Raw genomic sequence first — 24,227 nt, 5'->3', positions numbered from 1 at the left:
TTTTAGATACCTGAAACCTGCTATCATGTCCCCTCTCTGTCTTCTCTTTTCCAAACTAAACAAACCCAATTCTTTCAGCCTTCCTTCATAGGTCATGTTCTCCAGACCTTTAATCATTCTTGTTGCTCTTCTCTGGACCCTCTCCAATTTCTCCACATCTTTCTTGAAATGCGGTGCCCAGAACTGGACACAATACTCCAGCTGAGGCCTAACCAGAGCAGAGTAGAGCTGAAGAATGACTTCTCATGTCTTGCTCACAACACACCTGTTAATACATCCCAGAATCATGTTTGCTTTTTTTGCAACAGCACAAATTCACAGTGATTTCAGTGAGAGTAGCATCAGGCCCTCAATCTCCCACGATGAACAGCTGCCAAGATTTGGTAATCTGGGCAAAGTAAGTAGCACTTTTATTTTGTTCCACTGCAAAGGGTTCCAGGCAAGAACAAATTTAAAAACAGCCTTTGTACCTCACAAAGAATTGTTCCACTTTACTGTTATGTCATTGAAATCAACAAATGTCCTTGCAGTGTCCCAGAATGTAATGAAGAGACTTTGGCAAGCTTATTTGGAAAGAATAGTGTTCTCTATTCAGCTAACACAATAGCACCAGGAGTTGCATTTGAACAGCAGTTTCAAGGGCATGGTCAATATATTGTTTGTAATGTTTTAATTAATTTTCCCTTACTCTTGCTTAAAACAGATGCTTTGAAACGTGAAGCTCAAATTCATTTTTTCACTTTCATTTCTTCCTTCACACATCACGTTGCTATTGGAGGGGCGACTCAGAAGTAAAGGAATGCTTGGGTTGATTTTTTTTAAAAACAGGCTTTTTTAAATGCTGTGTATTTTGAAAATAAAGTCTCCACTTATAAAGTATTTCACTCACTTTGCAAACAGACATTACAGAAAGACTCCAATGTGGTCAAAAGGTGGTGTTACCTCTTTTGAGTGTCTTTTTAAGAGAAGTATCAGGGGGTAGCTGTGTTAGTCTGTATCCACAAAAACAACAAGGAGTCCAGTGGCACCTTAAAGACTAACAGATTTATTTGGGCATAAGCTTTTGTGGGTAAACAAACAAAACCTTCTTTTTAAGAGAAGTAGAATCCCTAAAGCAGCACTTAGTCTTAAAGAGATGTTTCTTGGTATATTAAATCATTCATTTTCACATGACACTAAGGCTACATGTCCCCAGTACTGCTAGCAAACAGCTGTGTTTTAACCTAGTTGTTTTAACATGATGTTCCTGAGTAACCTAGAGACAGATTGTTTTTCTGAGCCTCATGCCAGTCCAACTTCTTCCTCTGTAATTTTCTGCTGTACTTCTGAATATTTGCTTGTCTTAGGCGCAACAAGCCAGCATTGCACTGTGCAATGTCACATGACCTGGGATAAATGAAATCCTTGGGTGCAGAAAATCCATGAATTCTGAGAACGGTATATCTCTCCACCCCCATCCAGAAGAAGCCAAGCCTGACTCACTTAGTCTTCTTCCTTCACTTCCAACCCTCCCATTAGGCCAGGAGCCAGCAGCAGGTAGACAGGCCATATCAGGGGATCATACCTGGCGTTAGGACGATTTGGCAGTGGAAGAGAATAAGGAGACAGGGACAGAAGCAGTGATAAGATAGGCAGGCAGTACTGTATCGGCACAATGGTCCATGACTAGAGCTCCTAGGCATGACAGTAATACAAATGAGTATAAAAAGACTGTTAGCCTGCTGGGGGTGACAGTGGGGGAAAATACAATCTGGTACTCATTAAGGCCCTGGTCTTGCAAACACTTAAACATGTGTTTATCTTTACTACTGTGAGTAGTATCAATGGTTTCAAAAGTTAACCATGTGTGTAGGAGCCTAATCCAAAGCCCATTGAAATTGGAGGGAGTTTTCACACTGACTTCAGTAGAATGAGTAATTGGGAGGTAGTGATCCTGATGAGATGCACATATGAATATGCTTATTTCCAGTCCCTTAAGTAAAGAGCCCTAAAAAAATGCCTATTCATCCTTTGTGAGCTGGGGGTTAAATTGTTCCGTTTATTTCAGCTAATACTGCACCTCTGTTTTCATAAAGTGCACTCTTAGAAAATAGATGGCTATGAAACAGTTTAAACACAGTCATTTGGAAAATGTTCAGATTGTCTTGGCTGTGTTATGTATGCACACTCCAGCTGAGACCATGAATATGTGTGATATATTTATGGTCAAAAATAGCACACATTCCCCAATATGTTTTCAGTGGGAGTCTGTACATCGGCTTTAGATCTGTCTACATTATAGTGGAGGGGTCACTTGGATTTGACTGGGATCAGAGGTGAGACCAAAGAAGTGATACTTAAAATTCAAAGCAGTCCAACCTGCCCCATGGTGGCTTAATCATATGACTGACTTGCTGGCAACACGCCATCAGCCTAATTCGAGGGAGAGATGTTTTAAATGAGCTTCAAATGGGAAGTTTAAATGATATGCACATGAGGGAAAAGAAAATAGTGTTTAATTGAAGCGCTGTCTATGTATATATGTTTTTAAGATAAACAAGGCAGATTGGGAGAATATTTTATTCTGCCCTCACTGCTGCAAAGCAAACTTTCCCACAGCGTTTGATGGAGATAATCTGTATTTTAGCCATACTGGTGAATTTGTAGTGACAAGTTTTCATTTTGAATGTTTAAGAATTTCCTGAGTGGTTCTCATGCAATTACTTTGATTAACAATGAGGTTTTCAGACCAAGATGAAAGAGAGTTGGAGGCATTCAGAGGACATAGCTTCATGCTACTCTCTCTGCTGGGTTTATTTTCCACAGCTTTTTAACACTTGGACCAAGTTCTCTTTTGAAAATAAATAGAGAGAAATATTTCATTTCTCCATATCCTTTGAGCATGAGGTGGTGGACGTAACAAGGATTAGAAAACATGCTCATTCTGACATTGAAAACAGAAAAACAAGCTCAGCATTTTGTCCTGATTTACAGTAAGAATACAGAAACATTCTTTTTATAGGAAAAGTAGATTTTTAACAGAAAAAAGCCAAGGCTTCTGATAATCATTTTTGTTAATAGTGAAACATTTAAAACAGGCTGAGATAGTCTGTGTAGTTTTGAGTAACTAGGAAATGTTACCTCAAATTTGGATAATTCGGGGTTTTTTTATCTTTAATTCTAAAAATATGAGTGCTTCAAAGATAATCAGGAAAAATATCAATGATGTGGCATTTGCTCATTCTAGTGGAAATTCCGTGGTTTTATTGTGGCCCATTTAAAAAAATTGTGCAAATCTCCCAACACTTATAAAGTAGCCGATAGTAGGTCCGCATTGTATTCCAACAGCACAGTGCACACCTGGGTGCCATGATAAGATATTAGCTCAGTACATGACACCAAGAATCATACTCTAGATCTCCACGTGCCGCCATGGAAAATCCTGCCAGTGGAAGCTAATGCCATCTGAAAGTTGGATAGGCAAAAGTGTTGCGTGGAGCCAGTTTACACTGGATCATGATCTGGTGCAAAACAAAGTAGGCCACGCCCACCTTGAGAAGCTTCCAGTGCACTCTCCAGAGATCATCAAATCTTCATCCTCCTAGGCAAGAAAGAGGAAACCCTATTTCTGTTCACTAGAGATAGTTGGTGCAAAGGGTTACCTTGCTACCAGCTACTTTTGGGGCTGTTCACTTCTAATTGAAATGTAGGCTATACTTAATGTAACATAATTTCATTTTCTTCAGCAAATGCTAAAACAGGCTTAGGGCCTTTTCCTGACCTAACGAACTCTGTGAACAAGAGCAGAGCCACAGCCAACTGCGTCCTCTGCCACAAACATTTTATCAGCTGGCGCACAATACCGCTGAGAGAGGCACAGAACTCTGTTTCCGGCACTTAGTGGCAACATATGTACCATCGCCAACATGGGAGAAGTGAGGGGTGGACATATCCCTTAACTCGCAAGCCATGCCTCCTTGGAGATGTGTGTGCAGGCAGGCATGTAACTGGGCTCTCTTCTAGCATACTCCTGGGTGCTGTAGAGGGATTGGAAAAAAAAAAAAAAAAGATGGCACAGCAACTGCAACAGGGATTGGCTGTGACCAGCTGTCAAATGACCAAAGACACCTGAAGGGATAGCAAGTCATTAGTCCTTCCCCACAAGAACCAATATCAGGAAGATTTGAAGAGGGATGGTTTGGGGGACAGAGGGCCATGTGACTTGGACGTGGGAGGGTGGAATAGTTTATAATGGAAATAAGCTCTGAACCATTTGGGGTCCTCATTATTAGATTGCTGTAGAGCTGGGTGATACTGAGGCCAGGTTACTGCATGATTTTTCATGCAATTAAAAGGAACAATCACGAGGGTGAAGTGCCTGCAAACTGCATGGAGATTATTTAAAAACACCATAATAGAGTGTCATAAACATACAGCTAAGGGTAGCATAAAATCCTTCCTTTAACTGTAAAGGGTTAAGAAGATCAAATAACCTGGTTGGCACCTGACCAAAAGGACCAATGAGGGGAGAAGATACTTTCAAATCTGTGGGGGAAGGTTTTTGTTTTGTCTCTCTTTGTGGTGTTCTTTCTGGGTCAGGGAGAAATCAGGGCAGGGAAAATACATCCCCCAAAGCCATATCTGAACTAAGCATCTAAGATTACAAATTGTAAGTAATAGGAAGGAAATGCGTTAGATTATCTTTTGTTGTAGCTTGTGAATTTTCCCTATGTTAAGAGGGAGGTTTATTCCTGTTTTTTTGTAACTTTAAAGTTTTGCCTAGAGGGGAATCCTCTGTGTTATAAATCTTATTACCCTGTAAAATTACCTTCCATCATGATTTTACAGAGGTGCTTCTTTTACTTTTTTCTTTATAATAAAGTTCTGCTTTTAAGAACCTGATTGGTTTTTAGTGTCCTAAAAACCCAAGGGCTGGTTGGTGCCCACTTTGTTAACCTATTTGGTTGGTATATTATTCTCAAGCCTCCCCAGGAAAGGGGGTGAAGGAGCTTGGGGGAGTTTGGGGGAACAGGAACTCCAAGTGATTCTTTTCCTTGAATCTTTGTCTAACTCACTTGGTGGTGGCAGCAGTACTCATCCAAGTACAAGGAAGGATTTGTGCCGTGGGGAAGTTTTTAACCTAAGCTGGTAGAAATAAGCTTAGGGGGTCTTTCATGTGAGTCCTCACATTTGTACCCCATAGTTCAGAGTGGGGAGGGAACCCTGACACTAAATATATTCCCCAAATAAAACAAAACTGTAGGAGGACCAAAACAATGCCACCATGGTTAAACAGTGGAGTAAAAGAGGCAGATAGTGGCAAAAAGGCATCCTTTAAAAATTGGAAGTCAAATCCTAGTGAGGAAAATGGAAAAGAGCATAAACTCTAGCAAGTCAAGTGTAAAAGTATAATAGGGCAAGTCAAGAAAGAATTTGAAGAGCAGCTAGCTAAAGACAAAAATTAACATAAAAAATTAAAGTACAGATACTGGGCTAGATGGACCATTGATCTGACACAGTGTGGCCATTCTTATAGTCAACGTTGGTGCTGGAGTTGGCATATTTTTAGCTTACTCCTCTTGGAGTCATAATGTACACACTATAAGAATCAATCAGGCTTTGGGTACACTGCGGGGTCTTGGTGGGAAACGAGCTGCCTTTGTCTCAGATGACACCATAAATAACCAAGAACAATAACCACTCTGCCCTCAGGCTCAGATTCATATTCCCCCTCCAGCTGCTCAAATTCACATTTAAAGACACACACCTTCCTGACTGGCATGTGCAGGAACCAGCACAGCTCCCCATGCCACTTATGGACATGAAATCCGAGTGCATATCTCCTTGCTCATTCCACTGGACATAGCCAGAGCCTATCTGTGTGAGTGTTGGTCTATACCATTTAAATGCAGGGGTGACATTATAGGTTGCTCTATCCCACCCTTTTTCCTCCACTGACCAAAGGAGAAGGCCACATTAATTTTGTGTAAAATTTTAAATGCCCAAAACTTCAAGCCCGAAGAAAATTTTGAATGCTGAACTGCATAATAAATAAACAAATAAATAAATTGAGGGAATATTTAGATGTTTAAGCTATCACAGAAAACAAAAATTTGAGGACTTGAAACCATGTGAAATGAATTTGCAAAAATATTGTGCAAGATTTTGTCATCCCCCCCCCAAAAAATCTCCAATTTTTACGATTACTAAGAATTATTATAGCACAAAAAGGTCTATTATTTAATAACAAGAGTAGATAAAGCCTTAAGAGTAGATAAAGCAATAAGAACCAAGCTAAAAATGAAAAATAATATTTTTGTGAGTAGGTCGGTTGAAAGGTTTGCCAAGTCCCAGAATGCACTAAGTGTTGGCTAGCGCAATGTTTTGGCTTATAATAATTGTTTAGGTGGCTAGAGTGTAGGAATCCATTAACAACAAATGAAATGAAGGGAATTCACCATGTCTTTGTCACCATATTTCAAGGCTGACAGCTTGTTTTTGCTGAAGGAAAAAAACTGATATCCATAGAATTTTCTAAGTTTCTAATACACATGCAACTAAAAGATCCATATGTAGCCAACTATAAGAGTATCATTTCTTTCACTTTGCTTGTGCTGAAAATATAAGTCATGTGTCTGATGGGCTCCCAATACAACTGGGTTTAAAAAACTGGCTCAGTTTTTTAAATATAATTACCTTTTACTAGTGTGCTTTTAAAAGTGTATTACTGTTTCTAATATAGTGTGTATGTATTTTAAAAGTAATTTCCCTGGACTCTAGCAAAACATTCTAACAGTTTTGTTCTCTAAACAATTTTAACGCATATTTTTGTCTTTTGGTTGTATTTTTGCCCCCAGGCATTACATTTTTTTAAAAATTGCTGGCTAAGTAACACCAGACTCAGGAAAGACGGCTGGCCACCAGGGAGCTCCCAAATGAGAAGCCCTTTCAGAGTGCAATACAAATATGTTCTGTAATGAAAGCAGAAACCCTCTTGTATTTTAGCACATAAGCAAGAGCTATGAAAGGCAGAGAGGTTTTGAATCTGAGAAGTGAGGGGATTCTCACATTCCAGCTCTGGCAAGAATCACAATCATCTCTAATTACATTTTTCACATTTGAAATAGCAAACCCAGTAGCTAGCCCATCAGAACTAGGTTTGAAAAATTATTTTAAACACTGGTATTTAAATCAAATTAGAGAGTGCAGCTGATCTCAAACATCAGATCAAAAGCTGAGCTAGCCCATAAATAGGGTATCTGTACAGTGGGATTTTGCTTCAGAATGTTCTCACTCTTTCAGTGGTGAAATCACAGGAAATGCCATGTGCATAGAATTAAAGATTTGGGCTAGAGACTCCTGCACTCCACAGTGCAAGTCTCCTATAGGGAAGAGGGCATGAAGTGGACTCTTTCTTCTTTTCCCCCATGCAAGCCGCTGGAACGGATCTCATTCTGGTACTCAAGTGAGCACAAGAAATGATGTCCAGATACTCACATCAACGTGTGCACTATGGCCACAGCTGGGTGTGATCTTCTGGCTGGAGAAATGGGCAGCTCTCCAGCAGGCTGTAGCCTAGTGCTGCGCGTTGCTCCTTTATGACGGACCAGCGAAGAGTCCCCAATTGCACACTTCCCACCAGGTCCTGGGAGTACTGCGTTGGCCAGCAGGATGTGAGGAGTATTCCTTTGCTAGTATTCCTCTTCCCCTTGAAAGCACTGACCAAGAAGGCATAGACTTCCCCCCGTAGCACATCACACAGTGGCAGGATGAGAATACTCATACTCAGGAGAATACTAGGAAGGAAGGGGTCCAGGTTACCTTGCCTGTCAGTGCCGTGAGGGCATGGTCAAGCCTCCAGCTGGTTAGCACATGGGCTGCTGTGTGCTGCCAGGGGTGCACATTGTTCCTCTTTTGAAGAAACCATATGGTATATCCATTTTGCATTCCCCACTACCACAGACAGTTCCACTTTGCACCTCTCTCCTAGGGGGCTCCCATAGTGAAGGCAAAATTTTGCCTTTAATGTAACCCACTGTGCTTAGGTATTGTAGGGGATTGAAAGACAGTATAATCTGCCTGCCATGGAGTCTAGACTGACCTTTTGGAGTTATGCCTCGCTGTGTCTAACCTGAGCACTGAAGTTCTCAGTATTCTCCCTTTTGGAGTAGTAAGATATACCCCATCTCAAGGCCATACAGGAGGAGTTTTTGTTATGATTATATTATTTTTATAGGACCTAAAGTATACTAGGCACATCAGAGTCAGGCATGTTCTCTGCCCCGAGGAGCTTACTAGCTAACCAGATATATAGATGAAGGATGCATGGACGGGATGCAACAGCAAGTGTCTGAGCCATGAAATTAGTGTATGTCTGGTTAATGCCACAATTTTTTTATATCATCTGTTTTGTTCACTCTTCTTTGATAGAATCTAGGATTCATAGGCCCTATAGATGGACTAAATTCTGAACTCATGTCTGATGAAGAAAAGTACTTCCCCCCACCCCCATCCTCAGAGAGCAAATCTGAATCAAAGTTTTATTCTGCTGCCTTCTAGCATCTCTCTCTGAGACTTGCCTATACCTCCTTTCCTCTCCCCATCCCCAAAGCATGAACATTCAAGAAATGTCTCACAAAGTGCCTACTGTCATGGTGAATTCTATAAAGAGAGCCAGCAGCTTTTAGCCTCAGTGCATGCCCTCTGACTAACGCAGCTGAGCAAGTAAATATCTGGTTTATGAAGGTCAAGTCTTGGGAGCTGGGCATAGGTATTGGACACTGATTTCGTATCCTAGTGCACGGTGGGTAGAGGGGCTGACCTGAGACTGATTTTAGCCTGTCTGCAAGTCTCAAATCTAGGCTAAAGACATGTTGAAGAAAAGAACTCTGCGAAGGCACCATTTCTTTCCTCCTCCCACCGCACCGGTCTTCATCCGTTAGCATGAGAGTGGTGGGGAAAATGAATGAAACACTGGAGTTAAAAATGAATGTGATGAACAGGTGTGAATGCCAGTGGTGCATGGGAATAACTTGCTTTCAAGACTATCTACAGCGTATCACTGAATAGAGACTTGTGTCAGTCATAAAGCATCTCCTTTTATGTTTGGGTACCGGGACAGTGCGGGCTCCACCCGTTCATGGGACCCAGTTCTGCAGCACCATTCTCTAGGTTCTAGGCGATAGCTGGGGGTGGATGAGAGCCTCTGCAGACTTGAAAAAAGAACAGGAGTACTTGTGGCACCTTAGAGACTAACAAATTTATTTGAGCATCCTTGGCGAATCTGTGGACCAGATGCACTGCATTCATCATTCTCCCCAGCACCTCCTGGGGGAATCTGCTTCTACACTGCGGGCCTAATTCTTCTGCAAGTCTCAGCACCATAACTTTCTTTGAAGTTAGTGGAAGCAAGTGCTCAGCACTTCTGAAAATCAGACTAATACTTCAGTGCAGCCCCCCATTGGTTCTGAGGAATGGTCCTTTGGCAATGGTGAGTGGCAGCATCCCACGGAGTTGGCTGGGGAGCAGAGAGACCCCAGAGCCAGAGGGGAGGTACAAGGATGCTGCATATGATGGCCCTCACCTCTGGCAGATTCCCAGTGACCTGCAGCTCCTCAGGACCGAATGCCAAGCAACCTCTTCCCTCATATCCCTCCAATGGAATAATTAGCTGAATGCTTCCTAAGTTGAAGCTGCCAGAGCTTTCTGGCCCCCTCCTGTAGGATTTTCTGCAGAGATGAAGGGAACAACAGGCCGGCCCTAACCAATTCCTTTAAGGTGTAGCTGGATGATAGGGTGCCAGGGGATGATCTAGATCATAGATATTCTCACATGAAAACCCAATGCCTTTGGCTGCTAATAACATCACACTGTCTGAGCGTTCATAGCTCCTGCAGAGCCTTTGTCTTGCATGTCTGAGACAACAAATGTTCCTTGCCTGACTTCCAAACAGGGTCCATGGGAGATATCTTCAGTAAAAGCAGAGCAAATGTAGAGGGAGGCCTATCTGACCAGAAAAGCAGCACCTAGCAGAATGCACTGCCAGCAGCAAGATGAAGCACTTACAGGGGCAAGAGGCTGTCAGGAAAAGAAAACCCCTTTGAATTTGCTACTCAATGGCAAAGCTGAAGCCAGGATAGTCACGGCTACAATATCGCTTTTTATTTCCATGAACTGCTGAAATTCTTTAGCGCCAAGCCCGTTACAAACAGTGAATTTAGCCTCCCAGCACCCGGGTGAGGCAGTTTTCCCTGTTTTACAGAGGGCAAAACTGAGGCACAGCAATTACGAGCTAGTGTGGCTCTAGGTAAGTGCAAAGAGGTGGTGCTGGGCTTTACAGAGAACCACCTTCTTGCTGGGAACTCTCATCTCCTGGCACCCAGTCCTGTGCCTGTACCACGGTAATAACTATATCACAGTAGCTCTCACAATGTGCAAGGCTCTCGACAGACAGATAGGAAGACTCAATCTCCGCCAGGAAGAACTCACGAAGTAGAGATTAGCCTTCCTCCATATGGGCCAAACAGCAGGGTCCTTTTCACTCGTCTTTCATTCAAGCAAGAGCTTACTGAGTTGCATCACGCACACACGGTCTATATGTAAAATGCATTGGCCACTTGCATATCTGCATGTGTGCATATAGAAGGTGGGGTCAACAGCCTTTGCGGCACTATCCCCCATTATCCCTATAGATGCCCCTCTGATCTGAACATGAAGAGAGTTGGAAACCTGGGGGATGGCTGGGGTGACCTCATCCTACCATGCAGGCTTAGGGGATGCCAGGCTGGAGCACCTCTGGCTGCATGGCTCCAGCGGAAGAGCAGTGGAAGTTGGTGTGGAGGCACAGAGGCTGTGTGTAAATCCATAGCTTCAGCAGACACCCAAGGACTTGCGGGGTGGTTCCTAAGATTCTTCCACTGGAAGCAAATCCCATCATCACCACTATTTCTGCTCCCCATTGGATGAAATTCAGAGGGAAGCTTCAGAGGTTTCATCTTCCCCAGACTACTCCTTCAAGCTTTCCCATGGGAGGTCACACTTTGGCTTACTGCCTTCACTGGGTATTTGCTGGCATAAGGTGTGTACAAGCTGCATAAGGACTTCAGGATTTGTCTTGATTATGATGAAGGATTAATTATTGATACCAAAATCTGGCACTTGACTTCAGTGCAGTGTTTCCAGATGTAAACCCAACAAACAGAGCAAAATTTGGTCCCAGGTCTAAAAATAGTGTTCTGACTTTCACTAGGTATGTTCTTCGCTGTTCTGTTAGACTTTATTATGGTAAAGAGGTGATTGTTACCATACCCTGTACAGTAAGAAGCAGGAAATGGGTTTAGCTAAAACCTGGTGTTCTCAGAGGTTTGGTTTTTAAGGACATGAAAGAGTTAAACTTTTTTCAGCTGGAAAATGAATTAAAGATAAAACTAGCAGCCTGGTGACCTCCTGCTGCTAAGACAACAGTAATTCAGCAGCCAAAGATCAGCATTTTCATCAGATCCATTTCCAGGAACACACAAGACTGGACGGCACAAAAATGGGGAATCTGTAACAGAGCAACTGAACTTGGAGGCGCAGAAAAGTCAGAGGAAAGACTGCCCTGGGATTCAGCAAAGGCTCCTGGCCATTTCCCTTTGTCTCTTAGCCTGGTAGGTAGAGGGGGAAGATCTTTGAACTGGGATCATGCACATATGTTTACTCTTCTGCTATGACCTTCCCCCCTTCTATAAAACTTCCTCTCTTATATAGTTTTATCATGCTGTAGGGTTTACACAGCCACCTTTTTAACTAGATGGCACGCTCACCTTTATAAAGCAGAAGGCGGGAGTGACAGTCTGACATTCAGACCAAGTTTATTCTAATAGACTGATCTGTGTTCCATTGAGGGAGAGCAAATGGCTCATCAGTTAATATATCTAAATTGTTGACAATTTCTCCCCAGTGTTAATAAAGTCTGTGGACCTAAAGATTTACCAGACCAGCAAAACGTAGAACTTTTTAGGTAACTGCAGTTGAGGCACTGTGAGGGCTTTAGAACAGCACGGTTTAGTAAGATAATTCCTTGCATGCAGTAATGGAAGATGCTATGGGTTTAAACATTTTCCTGTAAGGAAGAAATTAAGGACAAATTTATATAATCTTTTCCTAGTCTGACGGGAAGCTCTTTAAAACTTAAATGCAAACAGCGTGGAATGTTTGTTTACCATTTTTAAACAACAGAAGATCCTCTCCATATGATTGTAAACTACCCATGTTGCAAACTTCCACCTTGAAAACATCATGGTCTCATTCTGTGTCATATCAAATGTTATCCAATTTTGTCAAGCCTATGTTGTCTTCCTTGTTATACTGGTTGCTGAATAAAAAATAAAAATTGTAAAATGTAAAGCTCTCATACCTCAGTGATTCAGAGACACTATTTCCTTAGCATAGAACGCCTGCATATTTTGCAGAAGTTAATTATCTTAGCATTTATTATGTTTTTTACCATTTATCATATTAACAAAATTATATTAAAATACTCAAGACTGAATGGAGAGACATGACCTTTTAAAGAGAAAAAATATGCATTAAATGTAATTGAACAGAAAACAAACCGAAGCACAATCCAATTATCTTTGATATTCACATCTCATCCATGATGTAATATGAATCCCCCCAAAAAACTTATGGGATTTGTTGTTTTTCCTCTATTATCTAGTTACAATGAGGGAACAGCCTAAGACTATTTCAATTTTTTCCTACTGCTGTGATTTAATTGGTTTGTGTAATTTATCATAATAATTTAGTGATCTGTGAGAAGGAAGGTAGTCAGCACTGAGCTCTGTTAAATAGTAGCTTCTGACAAGTGTGAATGGGACTGCAATCAATGTGTTTCAGAATTTAGTCAGAAAAACATAAATTGCTCTTTATTGATCTTTGTGTTGCTAGAATAAAATTACCAGATTCTGTTTACCAACCACAGTTGAGTCTCTTGAATACCAAAAAGGACAATTCCCCTGCAAGGTATGTTTGATTTGTTCTTGTATGTTACAGGGAAACAGAGTTGTTCTTGGAAAGTGTGAACATTCACAATTGTAAGGTGTGGAGAGCAATAATATTGAAATCTTTAGTATTCTCTGATTATCCCTAGAAAATGTACATCACAATAAAAACAGACAGTAATTTCTTGTGACTGAAGTCAATGGCTTTTCATTTAGGCTGTTGCCATATCATGTGTCCTAAGTAATGAAAAGCATGCAGAATAAAACAAGAAAAAGAAATAACCAGGGTGACTGTCTATGGGAAAAAAGTGGTGACTGCTGAATACATTAAAAAGAAGCTCTGAAAATTTTTTGAAATAGAACAGCACCGAAGTGTTCTCTTTCCAGCGATACACCAGGGACAGTCCTAGGGTTTCTGTGCAAAGTCACATGCGCAGGAATCCAGGGAAACATCCATACATTCCACAGGCAATGAGCCTGTAGAGCTCCCAGCCTTCTCCAGATCAGTGGAGGCCAGTGATTTGAAGTAGATAAGAAGGGGAACTCCACAGTTGTGGTAGCTGTCATGGAAGGATCCTGATGAAGTGCTGAGGTGGCTTTACAGCACCTTGTGGTGATGGGACTCAACATAGGGCACCATCTACATCTTCTCTTTGTATCCTTTCTGGTCCTGTTCCCAGCCCCTAATTCTTTTTGTGAAGAGGTTTAACTATCTTCCTCCAGGAGGTTCAGTGGTAAGGACAGATCTTTCTCCTGTAGAGGTCCCCACCTGGAACCAAATAGTTCCCTCCTTCTCCATGTATTCCCTAAGGACAGCATCTCTGGAGAGTATTTCAGTGTGTATTCAGATCAGCGGACCTAGGTACATGCTTCTCAAACATAGGGTCCTCCACAGTGAGGGCCCTGTGCAGCAGAACCTTCTGCCCGTACATCAGGCCAGCCTTGCAATACACAATGAAAGTTCTGAGCACTAACAATGCTCTGTAAGAAGGTACTGGGCCGCAGCTTTTGTCTTTTCAGCTACATGGAGGTCCTATAGTGATAACACATACTGGGAAGCTAAGGACAATGGCTGAGATTTCCAAGCAAACTAGGGGATTTAGACACATCCCCCATTCAAATTAACCCCCCTAGACTGCTTGGAAAAATCCCAGAGATCAATCCATTTATAAAACACCTTTAATTTGACAGAGTCCCACTGTAACTTGGAAACATTATCAATACATTTGTAAATATGTTCATTAAATACAGAAATGCATCTACCTCTGGGGTGAAACAGAATGACTACTTCACAGCACACAGCAGCATGGCATACCAATGTAGGAAACAACAAATCTGGTCTCTAACTGAATTGACATGGAGAGTTTTTGGCAGGTATATTATTAGTCAGATTGGAGCAGAACTAGGATGAGATGGTGGGTTTTGTTCATTAAGAGTTTGATCCTATACCACTCAACTCAGTGGGAATTTTTCCATTGAGTTGAATGGGAGCAGAAGCAAGCCATAATGGTCTTTATGGTACATGCTGCTTTTTCCTGACTTTTCATAAAAGTTTAAAACATGCACACATACACTGTGCGTGTGTGTGTGTGTGTGGTATTACAGTTCAGAGCACTCTGCTGTTTCCTGTTTTTGTAAAGATCTTTTCCTTTTAGAAGTAGTAGTGAAAACAAACATGCTGGAAAACAATTGGAAAATTCTGTCTGCTTCCTGGAAGATTTTTTTAAAACTACAGTCAAAAAGGAGCTACAAAAAAAAAAAAAAAAAGTTAAGGAAAGGGAATAGCTAATAAATTAATTAGGAAAATAAATTAAACCATAAAAACATGCGAGAACATGCACAAAGGTCATTTGCCTTCCTGATTTCAGTCATTGAGTTTGTAGTTGAAAGCCTCTACATATAGTGAAGTCTGAAAACATCATTGATAAAAGAGCATATGCCTATGCTGTAAATCTGTTATCAGTAATGAAAGGAGAGCCAACTTCACACTACAGAGAAACCCAAGAGCTGCAGCTGGGGAATTGTGCAACCGTCCTTAGTCATCACCTCAGTCTGAAACAATTCTTATACTGTAGTAAAAAAAGCTTCCCTTTTTGTAGGGCTGAATGGTTCTCTCTCTAACTAGGCTATTTTTACCTCTAAAACATTTTAGAACAGATATACATTTTTGATTTAGGAAAATGAAAAGAATTACTCTAATTGCAGTGATGAAAAAAATAGACGAGGTAACAAAATAAGGATTCCTAAAAGGGGTAAAATTCACAACCACTGCAATAGGTAGGACAGATATATTATCCATTAGGATTCATAGATTATCAGTCCAGAAAGGACCACTGTGCTTATCTAGTTTGAACTCCTGTATAACACAGACCATAGAATTTCCTTGAATAAATTCCTGTTGGAAGTAGAGCAGATCGTTTAGAAAAACATCCAACCTTGATTTTAACAGTTCCAGTGATGAAGAATCCACCACACCCCTGGATAAGTTGTTCCACAGGGTAATTACCCTCGCTGTTAAAAATGTGCACCTTATGTCACATCTGAATTTGTCTAGCTTCAGCTTCCAGCCACTGGATGTTGTTATACCTGTTTGCTAGATTGAAGAGCCCTCTATTATCTAATTTCTGTTCCCCATTTAGGTACTTAGAGACAGTAATCAAGCCACTCTTGAACTTTCTCGTTGGTAAACTAAACAGACTGAGCTCCTCAAGTCTTTCATTATAAGGCATGTATTCAAATCGTTTAATCATGCACGTGGCTCTTTTCTGAGCCCTGTTCAATTTTTGAACATCCTTTTTGAATTGTGGACACCAGAATAGGACACAGTATTCCAGTAGCAGTCTCTCCAGTGACAAGTCTTTGATCACATATTTACACGTAACAGAATTATGTTTGCCACTGGAAGGCTCCATATTCTTCTGTTAATAAAAGAAACTTATAGTAGAATGCGTACAAAAATCCATCCTCTTTAGAAAACTTCTCTTAAGAGAGACCACTTCCAAATCTCCCCAAATGAGCAAAAACTTTCATAAAAGACCATCTCTGTTAAGCAGCCAAATTTTGTCCCTGTCTTCTTGAGTAATGACTTAATCCATTTCTCTGTATTTACATGTCTACAAAACACACTTTTAACGCACAGTAGAACTATTATGTGCCTAACCATGATTAATAAGTACAGCTGTTCAGAGAAACTTCAGTGGAACAATATTCCATCAGAATATGCGGTTCCATCGAAAGCAAAATGCTTTGCAAAATTGGGTATATTTCACTGGAATTTCATTTTGAAGAAAATAGAAAATGTTCTGACAATGTCAGCACAGAATTTCTGACATTTTCAAAACAAAGCTTTTGATGTTTTTTTTTAAACTACTTCGCTTTGAATTTTTTTATTTTGTACCATATGTTAAATTTAAAAAGTCAAAATCAATATGAAATGTTTCAAACTACTCAAAACAAAAAATGTTTTGAAATTTTCTTTAAGAGCTTTAAAACTTTCAATTGTTTGCTCTGATTTGGAACAAAGCCAAATTTGAAATCACAAAATCCCCTGTGAAATGGAATGTCCATCCCTTGCACAGCTCTATTCATAAGAAAGCTAAACAAAGTATATTCCCTAGTTTATATTAACTCCGATGATATAGCCTTACACTCATGAGTATGATTGGTGACACTTTATAAGAACAGTATTGATTATTTCCCTGTAGCATATACAAACAAATCAAATGTATGTTATAGCGCAGTTGTACTTGTCCTTAGTCAAGAGACCCAACTGTTCTAAGCAAACATGTTCTGGGTATTGGAATCTGGCAACAAACAGATCAATCAATAAAGGGTGATTTAAACTTTCGCAACTAAATTCTGAAACATGTTGAACTAGGGAATCAACTTTGCATATGGAATTTCAGGAAAAATGTGTGTAATGTGGCATAATATTTTGCTTCTTTAACAGAAGAAATTTGATGTTTTTCATTAAATTGCTGATTTGGGATGATAAAAATAATTACATATTGGAAAATGTAGTGCTTCATTTGCTTTGGAGAGAATAAGGCAGAAAGCATGTTCTAAGGAAACTAATACAGCCTTTCTACAGGTTTTAAACTCTGTACTTTTGCAGAGATTTTATCCACTAGGTTTCGGACTTTTGTTAACAAGTCAAGGTGGTTTACTGGTGTTAAATTAAAATGGATTCTGTTATTGTTTCCTGGAGGTAATTGATACACAGGATCTGATCCGGCAAAGCGGTCAGCACAAACTCAGAGTTATAAGCAGAGCAGTACCGTGCTGAGTTATATCAAAAGTGCAAAATGTCTGGTCTGGTGCTCCCCTGTTTCAAATAGATAAGGGTTTAAAGTACAAAGTTTGTTCCCTAGTGCAAACTATTCCATGTGTGAGGAATTCCAGCAGATACTGAGGGCTGCACAATACCTTCCTCGCCAGTTGTGACTGTGCCCAGTGAGGGAAGCAGCCCATAGCTAGGCAAACAAAAGTAGGAAGGCTGTCAGGAGGCTTAAAAATTGAAGTGGGGTCTAGGAGGCGTCCTGCGCTTTCTGGCATTTTAGACAAAAACAAAAACAAATGTTGAGGGGTGAGTGTGGACCCAAACTGCTGTTATCTGGGATTCAAAAACAAATGGCCAATTAAATACTGACAAACGGGCACCAAAACCCTGGGCTCCAAAGGAGCAGCTGCCCCCCCTCGTTAGACACAAAAGCAATGTTTTCCAAAATAGGTAGGTTGATGTTGGGTCGATAGGGCTGGGATTTTTTTCCACACAGAGCAGGCGATCCCCTTCCACTGTACTCTGGGCTGCTGCTCCATGAAACAACATCCCCACTTATCCCAGCTCCCTGGATGACTCCTGTCCCCTCATTGCTTGGGTGTCTATGTAATTGAGAGGGGAGCCCTTCTGACCTGGGGTGTCCCCTTCCAGAGGCTCAGCTAGTCTATAGATTAGCCTATCATGTTCCCTGGGGCTCTCTCTGCCCTATGGGAGCAGGATGGGCAATCCAGTAATCTGTCTCAGTGAGCCTAGGTGGTTCAGCCAGCACTCCCCTCCCCCTCACAGAGCTAGATCCGGGGGAGGCAGTGCCTCCTTTTAGTGCTGGGCTTGCACCAAGGCAGGTGGAGTGGCTCATTATATAGAAGTGTCTCTATCCAGCGGTTCTTGAACGATGGGTTGGGACCCTGTTTTAATGGGGTCGCCAGGGCTGGTGTTAGACTTGCTGGGGTTTGTTGTGAGAGGCTACCGGTGTGGTGCTTCTGCTTTCTCCTGTTGATATCACTCGGCTGCGTGCGTGTGTTCCCTCTGTGTGCTGCCCCAGCTCTGCAGATAGCTGACACAGCAAACCCAACGAGAACCCCCAATAACCACAGAGTCTAGTAAGGTACAAAGGCACCTCGGCCAGGTTTATTGCGACCCTGACACAATTTCAGTTCCCCGTAGATTACTTAGTCTACCGGGCATACTGCTAGAAAGTGCCGCTCGGCAATGGACTCAGCTCAGTGGCGGGACTTGCCACTGCCCCCTCAGCCGGACAAAGACACCACCCCAGGGATACATTCTTATACACAGGTACAAACAAGTTACACATCACTCCTGACGTATTGAGGTGCAACCCCTCTACGTAGCAAGGTACGACCCCTCTACGTAGTAAGGTGCCGCCTCTCACCTTGTACATGTTGGTTCGATCAAAACAACTCTATCCATCATTTTACCCTTTTGCCCCTGTCAGTGGGATGGGTCGGCCTGTTCCCTGTTATCTGTGGAATGTTCCGGTATAGTGTATCTTGGTACCATGTTTATACTGTAACTATGCTAAATGAATATATATTTATGCAACATCAGCCCTTTCCTTGCCAGCTTCTGTGAGCAGGGCCTGCCTCTGGCTCACAGCTTAGCTTTGCTTTATGTTAGCAAAGTCTTGACCATTACTTTGGTTCAGGCCTTAGGCCTCATACCGGGCCTCTGATACCAAGGTTTATATCTCAGGGCCTCCTCTTACTACAGGGTTCAGGGCCGAAGACTGAGCCCCATTGCCCGGGACCGAAACCCAACAGCTTCAGCACCATGTGGCAGGGATCAGGCGTCAGCTTCAGCCCTGGGCGGTGGGGCTCAGATTACAGCCCCTCCACCCCCCGGGCTGAAGCTGTTGAGGTTCAGCTTTGGTCCTCCCGCCGGGGCACCAGCGGGGCTTGGACAGGCCCAGGCTTCGATTCCCCCCTCATGGGGTCTTGTAGTAATTTTTGTTGTCAGAGCAGGATCATGGTGCTATGAAGTTTGAGAACCCTGCTCTATACCTATCCATGCCTAGGGCCCCAGCTTCTGGAGTCATGGAATTACAGCAGACCCTCAGCTTTCATTTTAAAAACAGTAACTCTCTTGTCTCATGATTGTGAAGAAAATCCTGAAAATGTGACCTGAGTGTAACTGATGGATGACGGTCTTCCTGAGTCTGCAGAGGTCTGAAACAATAGCTAAGAGCAGTGAACTGCCCCAGGCATTACAATGGGTGTTAATTCCAAGACCCACTGCTCTGGAGGGCCCTGCCATTGCTACCTCAGCAAAGCTCTGTGTGTGTGGCAGGAGGAGAATAGTGCAGCAGGTCTAGTCCACACCTAGGAGGAGAAGGTGGCCTCATTATGTTACCCTGCCTTTCTGGTAGAGAAGGGCGGCGAGGGGGTGGTCCCCTGCTACTACCACTGCAAATGGCAGGGAGGGGTATTGAGTGGAGCCATGGATACCCCTTATGTATCCTAGGGTCCCAGATTGCTTTAATCCAGCCCTGCCTATGCATGCTGTCGTAGGAATCTCCATGTGCACTACAAATGGTATCAAGGAGGCTAAGTGGATGGACAAGAAGAGAGGCCATATGATCCATGCTTATGTGACTCTAGTTATGTAGAACTGTATAGGGACGCAGAAGTACTATAGTGGCTCTGGAGGGGGCCACACTATAACCCCACAGCCTGCCTTCCCCGAGTTTGGGAGAAGGGGGTCTGGTCCCCCAACCCCAGTGAGGTCTCTGCAGTCAGATTTCTCAGTCAGGCAGGGTGTGAATTCACTCTGGTGCTGGCAAGTTTTCTGGCAACTCCGGCTTTTGTACGTGTGTGCGTTTTGATTCTTCTTCCTTTTACTGAGAGGAATTTTTCTCTATTTAATAAATAAACATCCCCATAAGGCGGACACTCATATTTGCCAACGTTTTGCTAGGACAGTCCCACGGGAGCTGGCATCCTGGGACTGCTGGCTGGTCTGGAAACTTCCCATTCCCTGAGAAACGATGCCTCTGGATCTCCTTCTCTTTCCGTACAAAAGCTCAGCGACCTGGCCCACACAGGGGAGCCATTCGTTGTTTCAATGGCAGTGAGGAAGAGCATAGTGTGGGTCGCTAGTTGTTACACTGAAGAACAGAGGGTTGCTGCTACAGAGCAGAATCAGCAATTCCCACCCCACCTCAAACCAATCCCACCAAACCCCATTTAACCCTCCAAACCTAAAAGAGCCCTTCCCCCAACTACCCCAGACCATTTCCATCCACAGCAGGTGCCTGAGCTATGGCTATTTCACAAAATAGTCCCAGGAACGTATTTTAAAGCGCTGGCAACTAGGGATGCCTGTATGATTATGATTTTCTGTGCAATGCTAGGACATTTAAGTTAGTACAACCCGTCCTAAGGACTAATATACGAGTTGGGGTAAAGGTTGTACAGCATTTGAACATGTAAAACACCATCAATTGGAAACAATAGTCGCAGCAGCAAGTTTAAAAAAAAAATATCAATCTGCCACTTCCTCCTCCCCAGGACATGAATCCATTCCTGCTGAAGTGTATCCTGTTTTTTGCCTGTATGAAAGAATCCACTTCCTCTGATGGTCTAAAGATAAATGTCTAGCCTGCATAATTAACCAATAAATGGGCAGGATAAGAGGTCGCTGGGGGAATTCCCATTTCCTAAAGATTTTTACAAGTGGCAAAATAATTTTCTTCTTCAGAAGCAGAGTTGTTTTAGCTGAGTAAATCCCCTTGGAAACCTGACTTCCTAGCTTCTTTAAATACAGTGGGCTTGAAACACCCATGTGGGCAAAGGTACATCTACGTGTACAGGAGGAGGGACTTGTACCCGAGAAGGACTGACAGTGGTATTATTAGTGCTACCTAGTGCCAGAGGACAAGAGCTTTAAACTTTCAGAAAGGGCTCCAAGGAACCTCTCTGGCCACTCCCTTGCCCTGTCCAACATGGCATGAGGTCCTATTGCCCTGCATGGAGTCTCCATGGAATTTGTCATAATGAGTTTGCAAAAGGCTGCCTTTTGTATATTTCTTTCTTGTATACACCAGTCAGGTATATTTCAGAATCATAAGCTGATATTGGGTGTGAACCTACAAGGGGCTGAGTAGCTTTAACTGCCATTGCCTTCATAGTCAAGAGTAGTGATGCTGATGGTGATTAATGCCTTCTACAACTCATTACTGTCAAGATTTTTTGATGATAGTACTATTTGAAATGGTTATTAAAATACTGTGCAACACCGATCCTGGGTACTTGTAGTAGTAATTATATGAACTACCAGACCCCCAAATACTTTTGTAAGTACTGCTGGAGAGTAAAGGAATGACACTCCCAAAATGCTGCTTTATCTGGGTACTCTAACTACTTATTAACGTTAAAGACTGCAGTTAACTTTGAGACCCAGTAACAGGCCATGAGATCAAATGATACCCCTGTAGCATTGTCAACAGCTGGAGCTTTTGGTCTGTAGTAGGAAGACAAGAGATGAGAACTGCTTCCAAATGGCTGTCTCAGAAAAGGGGACCAGTAGATGAATTGGACTAATTGAAGAGGTTGTGGGGTTAGGGTAATATTTTGTTCATTACAAATAGACATCTGCAGTGGCTTCTCATGTATGACCATTAACCCTGCCCAGTGTTATAAGAAACCTCAGTAGAATTGCAATCCAAAATTCATTAGCTAAAGGCTGAATAGTGATGGTATCACATTCGCTTTTCATTCTTGCATGAGTGCAATGCCATTGTTCTTAAACATGGCTGGCCACAGCTGATTCTGATTTTCCAATTTTAATATATTTTATTGTTTACTTATGGTTTACTATAAAGTTTAGTTTGTCTTATTTATGAGTGACCATGAAGAGATGGGATTTCATCCACTGGGTGATGACTCATTCATTGGGTTGGAATCTAACTCTTAATGCATGACATATTTTAGACTATCGGATGAAAAATGCGTATTTTAAAGCTCTAAATGAAACGCATGGAAATGGTTAGTTATTTGTTTTTAAAATCAGGTTTATAGCTGGGTTTTTCTGGCTTTGTGCTGGTTCCCTTCTATTCTATAGTTGTGCCCATGTATGATATGCACTGTTATACACAAGATATGGGGTGTTAAAGAGAAATGTTTACTCAGCCCTGTCAAGAGTAACTTGGCCTCATTTCTCTCTTTTCAAGAGTACATATGGATCTCAGTAACATGTAATACTTTCTATGAACTATAATGAATGCAGCATTCTTCTAGTCTGAGACAGGAAAGCAACATTTTCAAAAAATCCATAAGAGGAGAAGTAGCACTAGTAAAAGGTGCTTCATCTTCTTTCTGCTGATAACATAACTCCCCTCTTGGTAAGAGAAAGAAAAATGGTGGGAAGCAAGAGTTTATAACGGTGTGATACAAAAAACCAGTGTGATGGGTTGCTATGGAGTCAGGGCAGTTTTTACCTTTGCATACAGGTGCACGACTCCCAGCAAAGTCAATGGCAACTGTGCATGTAGACCTGACAGTATTTGGCCTGTTTCCTGACTGAGCTCAAGTACTAAAGTTGGACTTTTTAAAACTTTACCCTAAACTTGACAACAGCTCCTACCAGTGAAACAGGTTCCCATGCCCTTCATTCTGTCATGTGAAATGTCATAACAACTTTAGTCTCAATAGCCTATTGTTATGGTTTGCAGATTTTCCCGGTAATGAGTCCTATCAGCAGTATTTTGTGCCTTAATTTCAGCTGTAACAATACTTCCCACTATTTATGGAGAACATTGTTGTGCTTTCTCATCTCAGAATAGCAATGAGGCAATTACAGGGCGTGTGGGTTACTTACCATGACACAACTGCATTCCTATAGCATTAGAAAATATTCCCCCAATCTGCAGCAGCCACCACATTCACTTTCCTGCCTTCGTACCTTAGATTAAAGCAGATTATGTTGATCAGCACTAAACTTTCAACTAATAAAGCGAGGAAGTAAGCTCTTTCTTGCAGCAGTTTTAAGAGATGTTTTATTTTTCTGAAATTGCTGTTGGTGTGTGAGGACTTGCGCCTAGTTACACTTCAGCGGATTTTACATTATGGTAATTCCATTACCTTCAGTGGAGTGACTCCTATTGACACAAAGGTGAGCATGATCAGAATCAGGTGCTGAGTTTGCCGGGGGCTGACTATTTTTTAAACTAGCATGAAGACACCCAAATTCACAATTTTTGCATTCTGTATTGCTAAACCCTCCCCGTATATGCAGAATTTTAATCAGACGAAGTGGGTAGAGAAAAAGGCACCGATTCGCCCTTGCAAACCTCTGCAAACTGAGTAAGAGCAAATGAATAGTATGCACACTCCGTATAGGGGCAAATGAGTACATAGGCACAAAGCACTGGAGAAGCAGGCTAGGAGTTTAATCTCAGGATTTTACAATCTAACGGTGCCCTTGTTGGTCTTATTTGTTTGCAGTAGGTGGCAGTATTGTAAAATACTTGCGCCTCTGCCTTTAGCTTCTTATCTTGGATTAATATAGATATTTGTTAGCATAAATTCAATACAGTTCTTATATACAATTTAAGAGCCTGCTCCTCTTTCCCTTTAAGTCAGTGTCAGAATAGTGGAAATAGAATCAGGGCTGTCTGTACAGTCAGTTTTCTTGTTTGTTTACCCAAGTATGAGTGCGCACGTTTTTTTTTTTTTTCTTTTGAAGTTTGGTGGTAGAGGGTTGGTGCTTCCTGATAACCATCAGCCCTGCTAGAACAGTTACTAATAGCAAAGAAATCCCATTATTTAGTCCCTACAGATATTTTGTTATTGCTTTTAGCCATTCTAATTGGCAGTGTATGCCCTATATGAACTGTAAAGACGCAAACTGCACTCGATCAAGCTGTTAGTGGAAGTGCTTACTTTGAATATCCCTTTATTCTCTAAGCTAGTAACTAACATATTTGTATACAAACTGTTGTTTCTAGGAGTTGGCAGATGGCAAGGAATGTG

The 24,227-nt window shown here is 41.9% G+C and overlaps 1 protein-coding gene across 4 annotated transcripts in view; it reads left to right on the top strand.

Annotated features, from left to right (window-relative positions):
* The first annotated feature begins 11,487 nt into the window (after positions 1–11,487).
* FLNB (filamin B) overlaps positions 11,488–24,227 on the top strand; it is a 137,194-nt gene continuing 124,454 nt past the window's right edge. For all 4 annotated transcript variants that reach the window (XM_005288364.5, XM_005288363.5, XM_005288362.5 and 1 more), the window contains exon 1: positions 11,488–11,627. The gene's annotated coding sequence lies outside the window, so the exon portion shown is untranslated. The remainder of the gene's footprint in view (positions 11,628–24,227) is intronic.

Source organism: Chrysemys picta, chromosome 7 (genome assembly GCF_011386835.1).
Source record: "Chrysemys picta bellii isolate R12L10 chromosome 7, ASM1138683v2, whole genome shotgun sequence".
Classification (NCBI taxonomy): domain Eukaryota; kingdom Metazoa; phylum Chordata; order Testudines; family Emydidae; genus Chrysemys; species Chrysemys picta.
The sequence above is the reverse complement of the archived record's forward strand: the minus strand, read 5'-3'. Positions and strand labels throughout refer to the sequence as shown.